General features: G+C 41.2%; 1 protein-coding gene across 13 annotated transcripts in view; it reads right to left on the minus strand.

Annotated features, from left to right (window-relative positions):
- Positions 1-22,634, minus strand: part of LDLRAD4 (low density lipoprotein receptor class A domain containing 4) — a 447,577-nt gene that overhangs the window by 378,485 nt on the left and 46,458 nt on the right. For 10 of the 13 annotated variants that reach the window (XM_053902349.1, XM_053902353.1, XM_053902355.1 and 7 more), the window contains exon 2: positions 12,462-12,551. The gene's annotated coding sequence lies outside the window, so the exon portion shown is untranslated. The remainder of the gene's footprint in view (positions 1-12,461; positions 12,552-22,634) is intronic. The other 3 variants (XM_053902347.1, XM_053902346.1, XM_053902351.1) reach the window with 1 other exon arrangement.

Genomic DNA, 22,634 nt, shown 5'->3' on the forward strand with positions numbered 1-22,634 from the left:
CAAAGTACTAACACCTTTCTGTGAAGAACCATGAACAGAAAGGAATCCCCAGCTCCAATTTCTCTTCAAGAATTATGGAACTGAGATCCCTGAGAATCATGGAGAAACAAAGTCATCCAGTCTAATGATAAAGAGGAAGGAATGGATGCTCCCGTCAACAAACAGGAGGCATCAACTGTTCAGCACACTCAGGAGTACTGAAGTCTTCTACAGGATTATCACCCCACCCAGTTTCTGAACCCACCACATCTACCAATGCATAAAAACCACACACTGGATATGGGAAAGTTATATACCCAGGGCTGAGAATCAGTCTTCTTGTCCCAAACTAAAAATACAGAATGTTCCAGTAATTTCCCCAGAAGTTGTTGCACCTCTCATATGATCCCCCAATGTTCATATGAAAGACTAAGATGGAATATGGTTCTTCCTTAGGTAGGAGGAAGCCTATATTTTAGCATGATTGATTCTTCACCCCCAAAACTGCAAGTTCAAGTACCAAACTTCAACAAATAAGAGTTTACATCTGTTGGTCTGCAGTACAGCTCTTCTCTTCATAACTCTCTCTCCATGGCAGTCCCCACAGCTCAGGACTGGACACAGCTGGGTCTGCAGGTGAGCAGAGCCCTCTAGAACAGAGACAGATGGACCCCAGATGATTTTACCAATCTATCTTTACTTTGCAAAGTACTACAATGGACAACTAGCAATTCTTAATCACAGTCCCTATTTATGCTTTCTCCACTAAAAATTAAAGTTCCCAAGGTGCCTGGCTAGCTCAGTCGGTAGAGCGTCCAACTCTTGATCTCAGAGTCATGAGTTCAAGCCCCACAGTGGGCATGGAGTCTACTTGAAGAAATAAAATAAGGGCACCTGGGTGGCTGAGTCAGTTAAGCATCCAACTCTTGATTTCGGCTCAGGTCATGATCTTGGCTCAGGTCATGATCTCAGTGTTCCTGAGTTTGAGCCCTGTATCAGGCTCTGTGCTGACAGTGGGATTCTCTGTCTGTCTGTCTCTCTCTCTCTCTCTCTCTCTCTCTCTCTCTCTCTGCACACCCCCACCACTACCACATGCATGCACTATCTCTCTTTCCCTCCCTCTCTCAAAAATAAACTTTAAAAAAATAAGATAAAATAAATAAATTTTTTTAAAAAGTTCCCAAAAGATGGAGTCAATGTTTTTTATTCAATTTTACATTAAAGACAGATGACACTTCTCAAGAAGGTTTGAAGTGATTAGACAATTAGTCATCTAATAGTATTAAGTCTCACATTTACACATTTATAAATCCTTAAACCAGTCAATGTACTGCAATCTACAATACTCTATTAATTCCTTCTGACATTGTAACAGTCATCAGAAATCCTATTATATGCCTCCTGTAATTTCTCATTCCCTCAGTTTATTCATCTATGTGATAGGTACAACTGAGAAAAAAAACATAATGTGATTTAAGTCCCTAAGAAGTAATCCATTAGAACTCAACAGAATAATACAATACAAGCTCAGAGCATATTCAAAACAACAGGTGTAGTGTTGGGATCCTTACAGTTATGTGGAAAATACCAGTGGGGCATTCTCAATTTCTGCAAAGCAGAACACAGCCTAAGTTCCTTATGAGGTCAACTGGTGCTTATAACAGCCCTCAACTGCCAAAATGCCCAAAGGCCCGCATAATGCTGCTTCCACAGTGTTTTAGTTCTTTTGTCAAAGCTCCATACTTATTTTTTTCTAGGTAGTGTTTTGTTTTGTTTTTTAAGTTTATTTATTTTGAGACTGAGAGACAGAAAGCATGTGTGCATTCTGGGGAGGAGCAGAGAGAGAGGGAGAGAGAGAGAATCCCCAACAGGCTTTGCACTATCAGTGCAGAGCCCACAAAGAGCTCGATCCCACAAACCATAAGACCCAACCCAAGCTGATATCAAGCATCAGACACCCAACCGACAGAGCCACCCAGGCGCCCCTCTGGGTAGTGTTTTAAATGATTCTGAGTAGGCTATTGTATCGGCAAGTCTTAAGTGCTTTGTTAGTGTCACCAAAATACAGGAGGTATGGTCTATTGCCGAAGTTGGTAAGAACTGTTTATTATGGCCCTTGATTCACTTTATAGCAGTGGTTTCAAAAGCATTTTTCATTTGTAGTCACAATATTGTGCAAATTACTTTATGGATCCTTTTGTTTAAATTGTTATGTTAAATAAGCATTAATTATTTATTAACATTAAATTAATTAATTTTAATAAACTGATTGATTTAATTAATTAAAATAAAATTAATATTAAATTAAATATTAACTGTTTATTAATTGTTAATTATTAAATAAAATTATGTTAAATAAAATATTATTTTGTTAAAATTGCATTATGTTAACAATATTTTAGTATGAAATAGCCAAAGTTGTATAATTCTGGGTTATAGTCTACTTACATTTAGTTAAGGAATAATAAAACCACTATGTTTTATCAATTAAAAACAAACCCACAGAACACATTAAAATTGTTACATAAGTAACTCTTTTCTTCCAAATGTGAGAGGAATATAAATTGATAAATTATTCCCATCCCACCTTCTTCATGGAATACAGTAATCATTTTGGATATAATGATAATAGTTTCTGGTCATTTATCTGATAGTTTCTAGGTCTCTATTAGATTTTCTAAAAACTCTAGAAACTTAGATAATTATACTAAAACTAGCTTTACAGGTACATTTTGCTTTAATCTCTTTGCCTCCTTTGATATAAAGTTTTTAACATTTTTCTCTGTATTGAACCAATGTCATCAGTGATTCTTTAATTGATCTTATATTAATAATTTTCGGAATTTTATATTAGTTACTACCATTTTCTCTGAAATATTTAATTATCTGATTTTAATTTAGACTAAGTCCATTCCTCATAATAAGTGTTTCTCTCTCCACTCACCCATACTAAGTTCCACATGAAATCAGAATAGTAATAGTAATAAGAATTTGGGCACCCCCTCCATAATGTGAGAACAGATGGTGGAGAAAATGTATAAGCCCACTCAACAGAGTCAAATCATCACAGCCAGGGCGTGAGACAAGAATGTAAATGAGTATGTACAGGCCAAGAATAGATTATTTATCCAAAAGATGTCACCACCCCCTCACCCATCTTCCAAAGTAAAGCAAGAGCTCATTTCTCACATCCCTATTTCAGATCCAACCCAGGAGATACAGAACACAAAATCCATTTTATCCTTACTTTTGGTTACCTAATATTCATTAAAATGCATTTGTGAAAGAAGACTGATTACAAAGCTCTTGAGTGTTCCCAATTCTAATGGCAGAATATCAACAAGGAAATTTTCCAATCGCATTTAGAGATGGGGTGAAATTCTTTTTTTCCAGTTTTATTGAGGTATAACTGACAAAAGGGGTAAAATTCTTAAAAGTACTTCTAGGTAGTTATAGGAAGAAGATAAGATATTAGGTTAGGGGATTTTGAAACCAGGAGTTCACTGAACAAAATCACCCAAATTGAAGGTTAACTATAATAATGCATGCTTTAGGGTTACTTTTTTTCAGATGATATAAACAAGAGTGAGTGTGAGTTGCAACAGGCCTCAGGGCATCCAGGCATAGACAAGAAATGCTTTGGATAATGGGTAGACCAAGAGGAAAATCTCTATGGCTGTACTAATGAGGTAAAAGGATACACAGTACTAAATGTTAAAGTTTAACAACTGTTTTCTGACAACTCAAGAGACAGACAAAAACTTAACAGAATGGATGATCATCATGTATAAGACAAGTTATATATTTGTGGCCTACATGGCCTTTTCAGAAGTCCCGCTCTCTTATTTGTTTTACACTTTTGTGATGATCATGCTGATGACCCCCAAATCTCCATCTTGTCATCATGATCTCTCCTAGCCTCAGACCGCAAGCTGTTTAACCTCTAGCCATCTCCCCATGATATCCTACAGGCATGCCAGTCAAGAAATCTCATCCTGGGTGAGCTCCACCTCCTAAGTTGCCTGTCTCTACTCATACCATCTTCTCATTTTCCCAAGGATGACGCCTAAAAGTTATTTTGGAATCCACATTTGCTTAGTGGGCACACCCAAAGCCTCTCGGTTTCAGGCCCTCTTCTCTGTCACTACTACCCAGTTCAGGCCTTCTCACCGCTTCCCTGGAAGAGCCTCCATGCTATGTTATTCTTTCTGGTTGGTCTGCTTAGCTTCTGTCTCTCCCCTCCATGTACTCCTACCCATGGCCACCAGACTCGCCTTCCCTAAACACATATCTAATGTCATTTTCCCTGAAAAATGCAAAATGGTGTTCCCCACACTACAGGATAATCTATGCAGAGCATTCAAATACTTTATGGTCTGGTCCCAGCTTTCTTTTCCAACCTTATCTCTATCTCTTGTCTTCCTTCTCAAGCACCCCACCCATTTCTATTCTAACACACTGTTAGTTTTCCCACACCCACACATTTGTATGAGACTTTCCCAGTGTTCAGAATGCTCTCTCCTTACTTTTGTCCACCTGGAAAACTACAGTTTTAAAGTTTAAGACCCACTTTAAATGTCACCACCTCTTGAGTGAACCAACAAAGCTTCCTAGACAGATCTACACATATATCTCTGCCCGGGGTCCCCTTGGACACCGTGCTGAGCACACGTCACCAGGGACTAGACCTAAGGACATATTGTGGGTCTCCTCCATCATATCATGCATCCCACTGTAAGGCAGGAACTGCTTCCCATTCATCTTTGTGCCCTTGTTCTTTTCAGAGTGACCAGCTCTATAAATGTGTGTTAAAGATAAAGTATATCCAAACAGCTGTTTGTGATCCTTATTTTCCCATGGCTCTTCTTCCAACAACTTCTTTTCTTGGTGATTACAAACATCTTCATGTACTTTTGAAAGCCAAAGTCTGCCCAGATTAAGACGAGATTCTCTATCTTCTCACATATTAGTTTTATTTCTCAATTTGATGGAGGCATTTCACACACTACAGAGAATGGAAGCATAGTAAGTAGGCAGGCTCCTAAGGGTGAGTCTAGCCTTACAAGCTGCCGTACCACACAGAAGGCACTGCAATGAACTGATACTGTAAACTTAACATGAAAACCTTCCTACTACATGATTGTTAGAAGTCGCTCTAGTAAAAACTTATGAGGAATTCTTATTACAAAATCATGTATTATTATCCTGAAAAGGTCACAATTTATTATTTTTCCAATATTCAGGAAATACAAGAATCTGACCAGAAATTTTCCCATTTCTGTATTTCTTCACATTTCCTGACGATGCCCCTTATTAGCAGCCCTGACAAAACAAAAGCCACTTGTAGGCTAAGTGGGTTGTTCCTGGAAGTTGGCATCTGGCTCTATTTGGAGTCCTGTCTAAAGAATAATGCCTCAGAGCACCTGGGTGGCTCAGTCGGTTGAGCATCTGACTTCAGCTCAGGTCATGATCTCACGGTTTGTGAATTCTAGCCCCAAGTTGGGCTCTGTGCTGACAGCTCAGAGCCTGGAGCCTGCTTCAGATTCCGTGTCTCTGTCTCTCTCTGCCCCTCCCCTGCTCACACTCTGTCTCTCTCTCTCAAAAATAAATAAACATTAAAAAAAAGAATAATGCCTCACTCAGAAACATGTGTTAGAGGCTTATTGGCCGCTGATAATATTTATTACCTCTATAATACAGTTCTCAACTTTACTCTTTTATTTCCCCTTAATTAGTTTATATTTATAAATCTTGTAGTTTCAAGTAGATTCCCTCCACACTTCAATATACCTTTCTTTTGAATTCCTAACAGAATCTACTTGGGAGTGTGCTTTAAAAAATAAGTTTTGGGAGTTTTAATTTTTTTTAAATGAGGATACCCAAAAAAACTGAAAGCAGGGATTCAAAGAGATATATGGACACCCATGTTCATAGCAGCATTATTCACAATAGTCAAAAGTTAGAAGCAAGCCAAGTGTCCAACAATGAACGAATGGATAAACAAAATGTAGTATATCCATACAATGTAATATTAACAGCCTTAAGAGGGGAAGAAAATGCTGACACATGCTACAATGTGGAGGAATAGAAGATTTAGGAACTAATTAAAGATCAAAAATCAGGTAACTAACCTAAATAGTAATAATTTCTTTTAATAATAACTCAAAAGTACCATTATGTCTTGCAAAGCAATAAAAAACACTTCACAAACCTACTTGGACCCAAGAAACAACTCTTTCTCAAATGATGGCATCTTCTTATTTTTATGAGATCACTGGGGGTACACGGCGATGAGTGTGGTAATGGGACACGCGGCAGTTGCCAGACTAAACACCAGAGGAAGTAGAACTCCCTGCCCAGTCACTGTACTGGGTAAATGCAGCTCAACCCAAGTCTAGAAGTAAAAAAGCCAAAGCATTATATTCTTGGAATGTAACAGCACAGGAAAAATTTTAGAACAGAACAGAACCTACATAACAGGTAGCAACTTAGAAACTTTTAAAAAATTAATGCAGACTCAGGTCAGAGAGTGCTTAGGATGAGTACTCCCTGCCCAAATGCCCCATTTCCAAAGCGTTGCTGTGGAAGACAGAGAAGTGACCGTTGTAACTCACAAGCCCAACAATACCATGGTCCCCCTGATCCTGTAGCTCTGTGAACTCAATAGAACAACTTCTGTTCCTCAGTGGAACATGCAGCCCAGGGGGTGTAAGTACCACTGCTGACCTGTCCTAGGCACTCTCTCCTACATGATCATTTAGCCGCTGTCATGCTTTGTATTTGTAAATTATCTGTACCCTTATTCAGCAGTCTTGTCCCCCAAATACGATGGTCCCAGTTAGACTGAAGGTTCTGAAGCAGAGCACTGCTGAGCATCCCCAACACCCACAGCAAGTTGTAGAAGCCAAGATGAAGCACTCTTCTTGCCTGATGTTTCCTCCACCATCTCCAGACAAGTATGTCCCCCAACTTCCCTACTGTAATCTCCAGGTGTAGGAAAATGTGGAGAACCATGAAAAGTAGATCCCAGGAAGATCCCAATAGATCCCAGATGTCAGGCTGAATCCACACAGACCCCAGACATCCTAAAAGCAGCAGACACCTCTCTTCTTGAGCTGGCAAAGTTAACCGAGCAGCCTTCAGCAGGAACCATCTCCAACACAAAAACAAATATTACATGAAGTTCAAGAAGAAAGCCTACAAAACAAAACCCCAGTGGAAACCTCCAATAGTCCCCTTTTTTGTTAGGTTACACAATTTATAACTGGATCCCTCTCCTCCCTCTGCCTGTCGACATCTCTCTCTGCCCACACTCGTTACATTTCCAAAATGATTTTTCCGAGTTAAATGAACTTCACGTCTCATGCTCTACTGCGAATGCTCTTAACCTTTTTGGAGGTCAAAATCTTACTGAGAATCCCATCAAAGCCTTGGCTTTCTCTGCAGGAACAGGCACAATTTCAAGGAATTCACATATGTCCTGGGTCCCCTGGAGGTTAAAAACCTCTGTCCCAGTGGCTGCTTCCTTCCATTTCCATTCTATGTTGAGTTTGAGAAACATTTGGCAACCTACCTCCATTTGTGAGAATTATGTAACTAACAAATTTCAAAAATCCATAAGGACTCCTTTTGATAGGGTGGCCCATCCACCCCACTGATATCAAGACTCTAAGGGAGATCACATAAGCTCAAGAGGTTCAGCCAGTCTGACACACAGCAGCCCTGAAGGATGACTCCCTCCCAGATTATGATACCTGCTCCCTGTGACTGCCCTCACACAGGTACCAATGTGACTTTGTGGGGACCGCTGAGACTCAGTCTGTTACAATTGGCATCAGTTGCCACAGGCAAGTCATCACAAGAACCTGACCTTGGTAAGCACATTTTACACTTGAGTGCTGTTCATCCGGGTGACACCAAGCGGGGGTTGGGGAGGCAGGAAGACACACAGTGACAGTGACAGTGCCAGAGCATGCTGCCAGGCATGGCCCCCCACCCCACAGGCTGCAGAAGCTGCCTCACCCACACAGAGAGACTGAGCCCACAAAGCCAAACTTCTGAGCTGCTGCTGAGACTCCCATAAAAAGCAATGCTATTTCTAACCTCCCTCACCATGGAAAAATACACATGCCACCAAGCAACCCAGAATCTCTGAAAGGTTTATTTTTATACTCTTCCCCACGCCCCCTACTCTTACCTCCCCCACAAAAATTTTAGGTGGAAAATTTGCTAGCTTTTTAGCAGTTTGACACAACTGTGCTAGGCATGGGCTGACGAAGCTGTTAGCACACTCTTTTTGATTTTAAAGCAAAATGAAAAGGTATTTTTCTGATCCAGCCCTGAATGAGTCTACTTTAAGAAAATAATATAGTCCAATAATAGGAGGACAGAATCCAACAAATTAGGAAAAGAAAATTTCCCAAGTTCCCAGACCACAGACAAAAATGACCGAGATAACAAGTTTCTCTTCCCTGTCTCTAAAAGTGGTGGTCCTGCTTGTTGGACTTCCTCTTCACATTGCTGGTTTTTCCTAATTCAAACATGGCACAAAGCATCCCTGATGCTCTTGCTGAGTTTCGATTTTTCTTTTGCCACTCTTAAACTTAAATCTAAAGAATGAGGGGAAAGCAGTGAGATGGACTTCAGACCTGAGGTCCCTGACACAGAGGAGAGAGAAGGGAAAGGAAGTGGGAAGCAGGAGGGCCTGAATGAGGCCTCGAGAACCCAAAAACTCTTTCGGAAGCCCAGGGGCAACCCGGAACTAGTCAACCTGGGATCCCTCCCAGGACCCCTCCCACTGGGAACTTTGGTGTCACTTCTCTAATGACAAACTAGAAGGCCAGAGAGGCACCGGTCCACCACTGTCTGGCTTCTCACACAGACAGGAAGTTTCAGTACAGCCTTTGAATGATCCTAACCTAATTGTAAAGCAGAGTTTAAATTTTCCTTCAAGTTAGGGAACCTCCAGCACAATATGGTCATTTATACCACAGCTCCAAATGTTTTTGTTTGATCACATTTTCACAGTTTAATCTATTTTACTGTACATGCCAAGGAAACATCTGGAGAAAATAGGCATTGCTTTATTTACCAGTGTAGAAAGCAGGGACCTACACTCAAAGGTGTTGCTTCTCCCAGCACTATTGATCCTCTTTGGTTTTTAAACTTTAAAAGTTTAAATTTAACACAAAGCCAAGAAGTCAGGAATGCCAGGCTGGTATCTGAGGTGATGTTTTAATGCTGGAGTATCTCCCCACTGGGACCACAGGTCTTATGCAGGAAGACTTTCACAAGGCTCCCAATTCCTCACCAGCTACTTCAGGTCCTTTAAGGACCTTAAAGGAAACCAAAAGAGAGGTGGGATTTTCCCCATCTGAACCTTTTTCATCTGTGCTGAGAGCCAACCAGATCTAAGTCTGAGATTTCTTCTTTCATGACAAAGACAGGAAATGGTGCAAAAAGCTTGAATTAGGGATTTCTTCACCTATATCCCAGAGGCACTGTGCTCAGTCAAGTCACCAGCACCAGCAATCCACCACACCTGGCTCCAGCAAGAAGATGCCTCAGGAAATTCCTCAGCAAACCTCCTTCACCCTGAGAGAGGACAGAGAGGTCTGCGCCTCTGCTCCTTCTCCTCCTCTGATCCTGCCAGCACATGGTGCTTGAGTAAGAGCTAGTATTTGGATGGCAAATAACTGGCATTTTATTGAACTCCCACTATGCATGAATGCCGAATGAGGCATCTTCACAAAAATCCCACAAGATAAATATTATTCCATTTAAAGATGAGAAAAGCTCAGACTCAGAGAGGCTTAGGACTTGTCAGAGTAAAAACGTGAATGAAAGTGGCAAGGACAGAATTTGAGCCAAAGGCCGTGTTTCCAACTACACTTTACAAATGTGACACACCGAAGAGGCATCTGTCTTCAAATTTATCGGAGAGGTTAAAATTCTGAAATACATTTAATAACAACCTAAACATGGGGACCCAACTCCATTTTAGAACCAAGTCCAAAAAATCCACTGTTCAGTAAGACAAGCACATTCTGCAGTTAATGCAAAAATCCAGCCAAGTAATTGAAGCACAGTGGTAATGCCACCTGTCCATCTTATCAGCACTTAGGAATGTCTCACGGTCCAGCTGTGAGCTTTGAGAGACAGAATTTTACAAGTAACAAAGCAAATATAAATTCCAGGACAGTCAGCTGTAAGAACCTATTTTAGAGGTGTGAAAGTTCTTGCAACACCTCAGAATCCAAGTATGTGCTTGAAAGTGACCCGAGATACACAAAGCAACATGCAGTTCTGCAGACAGGGGTCTGTTCTTCAACTATTCTAATGTTCATAAGGAGCAACAAAGCTTTGTATTTCATTTAAAATCCATATAGAGGAATGTAGTCAAGAAAAAGTTTTCCATTACCAATTTTGAAAGTTGCTTAAAATAGCTGACAGAATGAGGTAACTCCATATATGGGGGGAAATCGGGTTTTTATGTAATTTGCAAGTATATGTCTACATTTGTCAAAATTTTATAAATAAAGCTGCACTGTCCTTAGGAGCATAGTCCAGTGGTAGCTCTGGTTACCCAGTAAAATTCTAAGTGAAGATGGTTTTAGTTTTCGGTAAGTAAAGTTAAAGAGAACTGTATCTGAGATGATGGAAAAGAAACTAAGTTATGCCTGCACTCTCTTCGGCCCTGGTAGAGATGAGTTGCTGCCTCCCACCTTAAGGTAGTGGTGGGTATGCCAAATTATGGAAGAAAAATAGCACAATTCATCAACACTCACCAAGTAAGGGAAGGTAAGGGATTCTCAAAATGCTGCCCTATGAGGCAATAAAGAATCACATGAATAAGAAATATTTCGTCAGTCACCGAATATATCTTTAAGGCACATAGCTGGAATACTCCCCATGAAAGCTTACCACCTACCCTGGAATAGCACATCAAATGGGCTTGAAATACCTGATAGTAGAATATCTGAAAATAAAGGATCTGAATAAAATATCTGAAAGTAAAGTATATTTCAGATACTTAATAGTAAAATCCACTCAGGAAAGAAACACATACAAATTGCACCCACTCAACAACAGAAAGGAAATGCACCCAACATGGACTCAGAGAGTGTGGGTTGTTACATACCGCGGGCTTCATAGCACTTAGTTTTAGGAAGGGTCCACACTATGAAAAGTCCATTTAAATTCAAGGGTCTGTGTGCCTCAGTGAGGGAGCACATTAATAGATTGCCTCATCTATTTCCAAATGCAACCACAAATAAAAAAGCTTGGATATGCTCCAGTGGGGGAGGGGAGTGTCTTTATCAATTCATTTCATTTGACAAAAGTTCTACTGAGCTCCTTTGTACCAGGCACTGCTTTAGGCAGTAGAAGGGAAGGAGGGAGATTCTTGCCCTTTTAAAGCTTACATTCTAGTAAGAAACTTGGAATAAACAATGAGTCATACCTGGCATATTACATTTTAGGAAAAAGTTGCACCTTATATTTTACAGAGTTTCTTACTTTCCTGAAGACCCTCATGTATTTTTTCATTTAATGTTCCCTACAGCCTAGCAATTAGGCAGAACAAGAATCACTAAAATCAATTAAGAGTTGACAAAACAGAGGCACCAAGAGCTAAAGAGGTACACCTAAAGTAAAAAGCTCAGGGCAGGCAAGCTGAGGCAGGGTAGGATGCTCCTGGCACCCTCCCAGCACCTTCACTGACTGTCCCCCAACAAGGGCAGCCTTTGAATTGATCTTTGGATCTGAGGATGTCCAGAGATGACGAAAATACATAGGGATCACCTAAGCTTCCAGATAACCCAATGCTCATCCACTCTCCAACAGAAACACACAGGCACACAAATGTAAGACCAAATGCAGCAAATTAGGTCACCCCCCCCCCCCCCCCCCCCCCCCCCCCACTTCACAGTATAAACCATACAGGCTATCAATACAGGGAAAGAAAAACCTACGCACCTGATGTCACAATAGCTAAGAAAGAGAAAGGAACTAGTATTTATTTAGTGTATGCTATATGCCAGATGCTGTATTAAGTATGATGGCTCATTTATTTCTCATGGCAATCCCACTGTTATCCTCATTTTATGAAGTAGGAAATCAAACAAAACAAAGAATTTAGAATGAGAAAGAAAGAATCCCATTTCCCACTGACCTTAAATGTTTTTAAGTATCTGGGCTTTAAATGTTCAGGCTCAGCAACAAATACAAGTTGAACAGTAAGACTATTTTTTCAGTAAATCTAGAAATACATATTTTATATACATTCACAGCCCAAAGTGAATTATAAACAAAAAAGAAAAGCCACATTCAATCTGATATCATGCAACTTTCCTCGTACCAGAAAAAACTAAATTAGTAAATAGTTTTTGTGCCTAGAAATTACACGACTTTCTTAAGAGGTTAGCACTGTGACAAGCTTTGCTTCACAAACATCAAAGAGAAGAGTCTTAAGTTCTACTCACCTTTTAAGCTGTATGAAAAAGATGTGAGTTCTTGAAAATGGTCCAATCAGGAGATAGCAGTGTGATGTTACAAATATAGAGCTTGAACTGCTAAAAGGAAAAATAAAGAATTTCAGTGAGCCATTTCATGGTTTCTCTTAACAGACTACCCCTTTCCCCAAGTTCCAAAAAACAGTTGAGCCACAATTACTAAAATGAATAAAAGAAGAACACAAAGATAAGCATCAAATAATGAAGAGAGAATTACAGCAAAAAAATCTCAGATAAGGGACATGACTGAGCTAGGGACAAAATCCCCCTATCAGTTCTCTAGCATCCACAAGGGGCCCCTGTTCTTATCTTCCAAACAAAAGAGATATGATTCATTCTCCAAACACACAGACCTTTTCTTCAATGAAGGACCAAGAACAAATTATGAACAATGTCCTTATTGGATTTGGAGGGGGGGGGGGGGTTCTAATCATAGACGTACTAAGTATGGCTCTGTAAAGCCCACTTTCTTTCTTAACAGTCCAAATCATCTTGTAAGCACATGGATCCACACAATCCTTAACTGTAAAGAGAGGCAGGACCAGTGGCACCTTTTTCCTCCCATGCAATATGTTTAATTTTGCGGAAGCAACACTGACCCCTGCTTAGTGAAGACCCTAGGGTGAACATCCATGGTTCTGTCTGAAAGACTTGTCTTTCCACCTGCCCTTCACCTTGCAGGTAGAACATCCTCCAGTCTGGAGCTCTAGACTTTGTCCAGTTCCAGTTCACACAATCTATCACGATCATCCTCACCCCAACTCGATGAGTATGCTCTGTGTGCATCACACACTCCAGGTCATATAAGGTGACTGCCTTGTGCCTTACAAAGCAGTTTCAGGTAAACTCAGTCAGCTCTGCCTCAGATACCACAAGCACCTCTCAGCACCCAGCCTGCCAATGTGTAGGATTACACTCCTGTCCAAGGTTGAATAAGCTACCATCTGTCTAGTTTGTGTGCTATAGTGTACCCTCCAGGAGACTTGTCCCTCAAAGTGTGTTCCTGCCATATGTCACTCCTGGGTGATCAGCCAATGCTAAGACATCCGGACAAAAAATAACTACGTCTAGCCAGAGGATCCTGAGAGATTCCTATGGAGGTCCACCCTGAACACATGAGCCAAACAGGTCGCTGTTTTTATGTAACCCCTTACTATCAATACTGTGAACCCACAGACATTACTTTCTCCTCCTGTTTTCTATCTGCTAAGAGAAGAAACAATCCACTTCTGGTTTTCCAAACAGTAGTTTTTATTCCCCAACTGGGACTGCTATCATCAGTCTTCCTAGGATTCAAATGTTCAGATTAATTGGGAAAAGAAGTTGGTCAAATAACCAGAAATGTACCTTGGTGGGCAAAATTACTCTTGAGTGCAGGCAAACCTGTGACTTGCTTCTAACCAACAAAATATGGCAAAAGTAATGACATGTCATTCCCTTGATCAGGCAATGCTATATAAGACTCCATCTCAGCAGACTAAAGAGTGACAGACTCCCTTTCTAGCTCTGAAGAAGCTGCTATATCGTGACAGGGCCTGTGAAAAGGCCACATGGCAAGGAACTGCAGAGACCTCCAGGAGCTGAGAGAGAGATATCCAGCAAAGAAAAAGGAGCATCAGTCCGATAGCTACAAGGAAATGAATTCTGTCAACAATTTAAATGATCTTAGAAGTGGATTCTTCCCACTCATACCTCGAGGCCCACACCTTGACTGCAGACTTCTGAGATCCTGAGCAAAGAACCATTTAAGCCATGCCCAAACTCCTGACCCATGGAAACTATGAGATAATTTATGGGTGCTGGTTTAAGACATTTTTATGGCAATTTGTTATGCAGCAATAGAAAATGAATTTAACTTCATAATTAAGTATAGGGATATACTTAAATACATATATATTGCATGCATCCGTAACTGGTACAACTGAACAACGCTTCCTACCTGCCTCATCCAGCCATAAGTGAAAATTTATTTCTCCTTCTTGACAATGAGCTCCTGGTGGACAAGAACCACATCATCATCATCCTGGCATCCCCTTAGAGTATGTGACACCTGGGAGGGCCTTAACATTTTTTTTAAATAAACCAAATTAAAAGAGTTATGATTTGTCGATCTCTGGGTTTACTGCAATAAAGCCAAAGCAATAGAATTTATACAATCCTTCAAAGCAGAGCTCAGAGCCTCTAAATTAATTTTTTTATGTTTTTATTTATTTTTGAGAGGAAGAGAAAGAGAGAGAGAGAGAGAGAGAGAGAGAGAGCGCAAGTTGGGGAGGGGCAGAGAGAGAGGGAAACACAGAATCTGAAACAGACTCCAGGCTCTGAGCTGTCAGCACAGAGCCCGACACAGGGCTTGAACTCACAAACCTCAAGATCATGACCTGAGCCAAAGTCGGACGCTCAACCGACTGAGCCACCTAGGTGCCCCTAAATTAATTACAAAATAGGTGGAAGACACAGCCTCATGCTCTATCCCCAAATGATGAATCCACAATTACTCCAGTACAGGTTAATTCACTGTACCTGTGAACCTGAGTCAATGCTTACAAATGTTTCTCAGTAGTCACTACTTTTGCCAAATACCGCTGCCATTTTTCTGGCATTTAGCTAAAGGTTAAAAACAACAACCACAACAACAAATCCCTAAGAAATTTTCCAAAGTAAGAATTTGTGACTCACTCTTAGTTTTCCATTCATATCAATCATTCACTCCCAACCAAAATGGAAAAACCTGTGTAAGTCAAAAAACCCAACTCTAATTATGAAACAAAATGCTAATCCAACTTCCTGACAAAAGGGCTTTAACATTTTTTTATTTTTAATTTTTTAATGTTTTTTTTTATTAGTTTTGAGAGATAGACAGAGTGTGAGCTGGAGAGGAGCAGAGAGAGAGGGCGACACGGAATCTGAAGCAGGCTCCAGGCTCTGCGTTGTCAGCACAGAACCCAACACGGGGCTCGAACCTGTGAACCCCAATATCATAACCTGAGCCAAAGTTGGACACTTAACCAACTAAGCCACCCAGGCACCCCACAATTTTTTTTAAACTGATGCTTTTTAATTCTTTTAAGCAAGATTTTACTTAAGCCCAATTTATTTTTTTAGTGGGTATTTTTTGGTTTGTGTTTGTTTGTTTGTTTTGAGAGCAAGTGTGTGAGCAGGAGAGGGACAGAGACAGGGAGACAGAGAATCTCAAGCAGGCTCTGCACTGTCAGTGCAGGAGCAGGGCTGATGCAGGGCTCGAACTCACCGAACTTTGAGATCATGACCTAAGCTGAAACCAAGAGTCGGACACTTAACTGATTGAGCCACCCATGTACCCCTTAAGCCCTGTTTAAAATAAAAGTTGCATATGTAAATCTATTGTTTCTGCTCTCCTTAAGAGATAAATTACTGTTTTTTTATTATAAAGAAGACTGTGACTAAAGCTTTATTTTAGATTTTGAAAGGACTAGTTTAATAAAAGAGTGATTTTTAAAACATTCAAATCAGTTAAATTACTTAAAAGACCACAAAATAAAAACTTCATTCACTACTCTCCTGAAATCTATATGCATGATTGTATTATATATTCCAACTCCCCCATAAATCACTCAGTAAACCTTAACATTATCTCCAGGGTTTACTCCCTGGTGCTGAGCCTCTCAGGCAGCAGATTTCTCTCACTCAAGCCAAGAAAAATGAAAAACACCAGTTCCATGACATAGGAGGCAGAGAATTTCAATAAATTCACCTCTTCTTCTCAGCATAATTTTAACTCTCTTGGGCCCAACTCTTCTGTGTGAAAATAATCAATGACCCACTACAGGGAACTGAAGGGGTCACTGAGCTGACCCCTCCCCGTGCAAAGAAAGAAACAGACCCAGTTTATAGTCCCCACCCTGTTCCCTCCACCCTCAGCTCTAATAAGTGCATGCCTTTTCCATAATCTCACAAATACAGCTCAACACAAACTCCAGTGCTTCAAAATAAGAAGACTGGGCGTTAATATTATGCCCCCACAAAGGAAATTAAGCATTCAGAAGAATGGTTCACCCAAGAGAAAGACCCTAAAAAGAATTAATGAACATAGACCCTCAGAGAAGATGCTGGAAGAGTTCTTCACACATGTACCATACCATGCTGCTCTAAATATTTGAGGAATATTAAGTGATATTCCTAAGTGATAAAGTATGGTCCTGTGGGGATGATGATCTCACTAGCCTCAAACCATCTTCTTCTGAGTGCCATGTTCCTGACACATTTCCAGAAGTTTACCTAGTACTGTAGGTTGAGTGGCCACAGTTTGAAAACCATGAGCTAGTGAGAGGCAGCGCAAGAGGCAGAGTTGCAGATATTCCTGGAAAGTAATATGAAGCAAGGAGGTCACCTCCCTTGCCCCAAGGAGATACATAAGTGGCAGTAGACTGAAAAATCATAAGGGAAGAGAGGCGCATTTCTTCTTAACCTTCACAGCATTCTCACTCGCTTTAAAATAAAGGAAGACATTTGTTGCAGACAAAGGTTAAGAGAGAAATCTAGTTGCATGCTTTCTTTCTCTAAAACAGGTCTGGCTCCAGCTAGGAACTTGAGTCACTTAAAACACAATGATGCCTGGAGACGAGAGAGCCATTCTGTGTAAATTATAAGTTGGGAGAGGAAAAAACACAAAGTAGTAGTTAATATACTTATTTGGTGCTACGGAAACAGATCAAGAAAAACAGAAAACAGAGGTCTCCTTCCCAAAACTGTACTTGCTCTACATCAGTTTTCAGAAATGTTGAGACGTTCCTTAAGGATGGAACTACACTTCTACCACAGATGCATAAAAATTTTTATCAGGCATGTCTTGAGGGCATAAAAGGCACGTGTGCATTTATTCAACCCATAACTGCCATACAGTTGGTGTCTTTCTCTGGGGGACTGAGTTCAGAGTAAACTGATGCCAAGAAGTACTGGGCCAGAGGTATGTTTTTGCAGCCCAAGTACCAAGCACAAGGATCTCTCACTAGCTGACTCTGCCCTGGGGAAGGGTCAGGCAGTCAGGGAGCACCGCCAGCAGCCTCCCGGCAGAGCCCAGGGTGAAATGCAAAGCTAATGAATACAGGCTCCAGCCTCAGGGCCAGAACTAAGAGTTTGACAAATTGCATCTTAACAAAGCATCACCGACCATTTCATCCCTGCCTTTCAAAATCCAGGAATGCACTTGAAGAGGGCGGCTTTGGGCAACTCCCAGCCAACAACGAAGCCAGCCAGGACCAGGACTATCGAGAGGGATCCCAAAGCCAGCCGCCTTCTGTCGGCTGTCTAGCTTACTTCTAACAGAGATTCTGTTCCCAAAATAGAAACGAAGGACCTCTTTAAAGCAGATGCAACAAAGAAACAGTCCCACTTTGCTTGCCAGGAAGAAATAAAGCACGGCGATAGCCACACCCAAAAGTCATCTTTTGGAGCACAGAGGACCGTACAAGGGGACCTTTCCTGGGGTATAGCTGAAGTGGCTAGCCTTCTCAAAGACCTGCCCCCCAAAGACCCTCACGGGGTGCGAACACTGGAGTAAGGCAGTGCAGGGGGGCTCCCACACTCACACTTCCTCCCAGCCAGCGAAGGACAGGAACAACTTCGAGGGCTGCACTCACAGGGCAGTGGAGTGGCCAACGGACCTTCACAGGCTTCCCTGCCCCGCCTCACCCTTCAACCAAGGAAAATCTTTCAATCAAAGCAAAAACAGTCCATCTGCCTATGGCTAAACAGGTAGGTTTTCCTATCTTCCCTGCTGTTTTGGCTTGAGCTCTTCAGGCTGCAAAAGTTCTGAAGCTCCCACAGCTAAGCTTTATAAAGGCCTGAACTACCTACGAGGAAACTAGGACAAAGCCACCCTTGGGCAACCCTGCACAGCAAGACAGCATCAAAGCCAACATGGCATCCCAGGCTCCTGCCGGGTAAGGTGACCGACGCATTCACGCACGCACAGATGCACATGAGCGCGCACGCACAGTAGTAGGCACGCGCGCAGGCACGCGCTGAGTACGCTTGGAAAATCTTAAGATGGAATGCTTCAGGACCCGTAAAGGCAGAACTAAATGTTCCAAAGCACAAAAGGTGAAAAAAGTTTTCAACAACGCTAGCATGAGCCCCTTCAAGAAACTATAACAAAGGGGATGATTTCTTTTAAGTGACATTCAAATCCAACAATGAAGTTTCCTAGATATTTCCAAACTGGAGGGGGAAAAGACAAAGGCTGACACCTCCACAAAAGATCACAAAATACTTTAAAGTAATGAAAAACTTGATAATTGTTAGGATGTCCTTGGAACCACAGTAGAGGGGACGGCCATCTTGCCAGAGCAACTCAATGAAAAGCCCCCTAGCAGCGTGTCAGAATGAATTGAAGGTCAACCAATCACCGAGCGACAGCACGACCAGACACGAAAAAGACCCATACGTGTATCTCCATAGCTGGCATTCCCCAGAATAGCAGCCTCAGAGGAAGACTTGAGGTAAACTCCCACCTTTCACATCTTACAAGCTCTCACACTTGATGTCTCAAGCCCTGTCCCTTTGTGTGAGTGAGAAAGAAACCAAGGAGCAGAGGAGGTGAAGCATGCTGACCAAGTCACACAGATCAGTCAAGTCCCAGGGGCAAAGACCTGGGCCTCTTGCTTCTCCCACCATGCCATTGGCATCTGCTTATTACAGAGCCTACCTCATAAGAAAGAAAAATTGCCACTGACATTATAAAGATAAATGTCCAAATGACCCACATATCCTACCACACAGCACTGGGCCCTGAGACTTCAACATGCCTGACAGCAAGGCAGGCCTGCTTCAAGAAACAGCTCTGCATACTCAGGATTCTGAGTTCTGGCCCAAGTGTTCTGTTCTCTGCCCTTTTTGACCTCCTGTTTGGATACTTAATTAGTTATAACAAGAAAAAATTAAACAGATAAAGATACTCAGGCATCTCGGTCATTCATTTCTAGGTAATAATAGTAACAATAACCATAAAGCTAACATTCATTTAACCGTTGCTCAGTGCCTCCCACCGTGTGGCACGCTATGTATGTTATCTCATTTAATCCTCACAGCAACCCTGTATGGATGTTATTAGTATCTCCAGTTGACAGATGAGACAACCAGAGTCTAGAGAATTAGGTGATTTGTCCAGGGTCATTCAGCTATCAAGAGGCAAAGCCAGGAGTTGAGCCCTATTCCATCCTACTAGCAGATCCACAGAGAAATCAAAACAAATGGTTATAGTAAGAAATAAAGCACAATGAGGTATCAAAAAAAGAATATGCTTTGTTCTTGGGAATTCCTTTGAAAACTAAGGTGTATTTTTGTTGTAATATTCTCTTCAAACTCAGACTTTATGATTCTGTTTGGAAACAGCAACAAGTCATTCACCAATAAGCACACTTCTTTCAGACCCTTTTGGTCACTTCCTGTGAACACTCCACAGGCAGAAACAAATGTGAATACTGTGGAACCACACTGGCAGATGAGAGTCCTGACCCCCAAAGACTGGCACAATGGGAGGGCACAGCGAGGACTTCTCAGGAGCCACAACAGACTCAGTCCCAGCCTGGTGAGGCAGCAATATTTTTGGAGACCCATTATGTCTCAACTTTTCTACCACATACCATCAAAAAATAAAAAGGACCCACATTGTTATTTCTCTGAAATTCTAAAATTTAGTATGGAAAACAGGACAAACATAAATAAGTCTGTGCTGTTATCATAAAATGTCAAGACTGGTTTCATATGCCAAAGATAAAAATTGTTCTCAATATTTTACTGACCTCTATTAATATTTAACATTAAATATAGACCTAATTCTCTGTAGAAAGCTGTTTTATGCACTAAATCCCTAGTACTATGAGGGAGCAATGCTAAATTCCAGGAAGAGACCAGAGAAGTCACCATGTCATGTGAGGTGGAAAGAAGAGACCCAAGTATGTCAAACTCCACACTCAAACTCATTAACCACGCACTCCACTGGCAGGCTGTATGAGCACCCACCAAGTGCCAGACACGATTCCAGGCACTTGGGCATATCAGTGAGCAAAACAAGGGTGGAGAGTTGAATGATAAACCTACTCAACAGGTAAATTAAGCAACTTGCTCAGAAATGGTAAGGGCCATGTAGAAAGGCAAGGGCAGAGCAGAACAGAGGACAGCCAGTACAGCCAGAAGGAAACAGTGCCAGAGAATGCTCCCTGAGAAGGTGATATCTGAGCAAGGCTAGAAAGGGGTAAGGGGGTCTGGCACATGGATGTTTGAGAAACAACATTTCAGAAAGGGGTCCAGGAACAAAGAAGCAGCGTGGCTGGATGGAGTGAATGAGGGCAAAAGCATCAGGAGATGAGGTCAGAGAGGCAGTGGGGGGTCACAAGAGCTTGCAGGCAATTGTAAGGACTTGGCATTTACTCAAGAAAAATGAACATCTAGTGAGTCATGTATTCATTCAACAAGGACTTACCAGATGTTAAACATGCCAAGCCCTGTGCCAGATGCTAAAGACATAGGAACAGAAAGAAGGTTGAGAAGAGGCAAAAACTAGACTCCTCAACCTTCAGTGGTAGCTAAGGTCTTCTTCAGTACACTAAGTAACCAAGAGTACATGCCTGGAACCTGGAAATGAGCATTCAGTGGGCTCAAAGGATGCCTCTCCATCCTTTACACGTATACAGGTCCTGAGCATTTACCATGAGAACACCAAAAATACAGAAGATCTGAAAGTTGTATAAATCAGCAGTGAAGATCAAATGAAGTCCAAAATCATTTTAGTCTTGACTTTACCTCATTAGATTCTAAATACTTAAATCTATTGGTAGTATTATGATAGCTCTGTATCTACAATGGTTTAAACAACATAACACCCTATATTTCCCAATATTTCTAAATGGCAGAATGTTTACTCTTCATTGATAGCTAGATATTTATTTGTAATTTTGGTAAAGTAGGCCAATGATAAACCTCTGTTTGGTCTTTCTCCTCTATTAAACTATATAGATTACATCTTCTTAATACTTCCTCTGTAACTCACCTGTGATACTAGTCATTTTGTACTTTCAAACACTTTAATACATTTATTTGTGTATATATACATACATCTATACACATACATATATATGAAAATGCATATATGTATATACATACACTGAGTTGTGATATTAAATATCTTTATATACAAATGTATATAAACACATGTATAACTTTTTTTTAAGTTTCTAAAACCACTACTTAGACTTATTACATGAACTACATTCTATCTTCTCTTCTTTTGCACATCACTTTTCAAATGCTGGTGTGACCTACTGAAAGGATTTCATGACCTGCCAATGAGTTGCGGTGCTAAAACACTAGTCTAAGCACTTAAGTAGTTAAGGCACTGAACTGATTAAAAACTATTAATTAATTAATTACCTCACATTTGTCACATCACCTGTCCCCTATTTTGTCCACCTACCCTCAGAACCTGCAGAGAAGACCAAACTCTAGTCTACTAGTAAAACTTTAGAGTGTCCTAAAGGATGATCCTTCACAGCACAGTCCTGCAAGACTCATGACTAACCAGAAAGCAGAAAGGAGCTAACTGTTCTCTGCTGGAGGCAAATAGAAAATGTATCTGCACTATATGTGCATGAACTTATCAAATAAAGTCTCCAGTATTCTGAAATAACTTAATGAAAACACATTCTATTGCTAAAGGATTTTTTTCTTTGGCTTCCAGTGCTTTGATAAACTTGTAAATGGTCATTAAAATAGGACCAGTATTGGGGCGCCTGGGTGGCTCAGTTGGTTGAGCGTCCAACTTCAGCCCAGGTCATGATCTCACAGTTCGTGAGTTTGAGCCCCGCGCCAGGCTCTGTGCTGACAGCCTGGAGCCTAGAGTCTGCTTCGGATTCTGTGTCTCCCTCTCTCTCTGCCCTTCCCCAGCTCATGCTGGCACTCTGTCTCTGTCAAAAATAAATAAACTCAAAAAAAAAAAAAATTAAAAAAAAAATAGGACCAGTATAAGGTTGCCTAAGTGGTTCAGGCGGTTAAGCGTCTGACTTCAGCTCAGGTCATGATTTCACAGTCAGTGAATTCGAGCCCCACATGGGGCTCTGTGCTGACAGCTCAGAGCCTGAATCCTGCTTCAGATTCTGTGTCTCCCTCTCT

This window comes from Panthera pardus, unplaced genomic scaffold (assembly GCF_024362965.1).
Source record: "Panthera pardus isolate Hobbes unplaced genomic scaffold, ASM2436296v1 HiC_scaffold_15, whole genome shotgun sequence".
Lineage (NCBI taxonomy): Eukaryota > Metazoa > Chordata > Mammalia > Carnivora > Felidae > Panthera > Panthera pardus.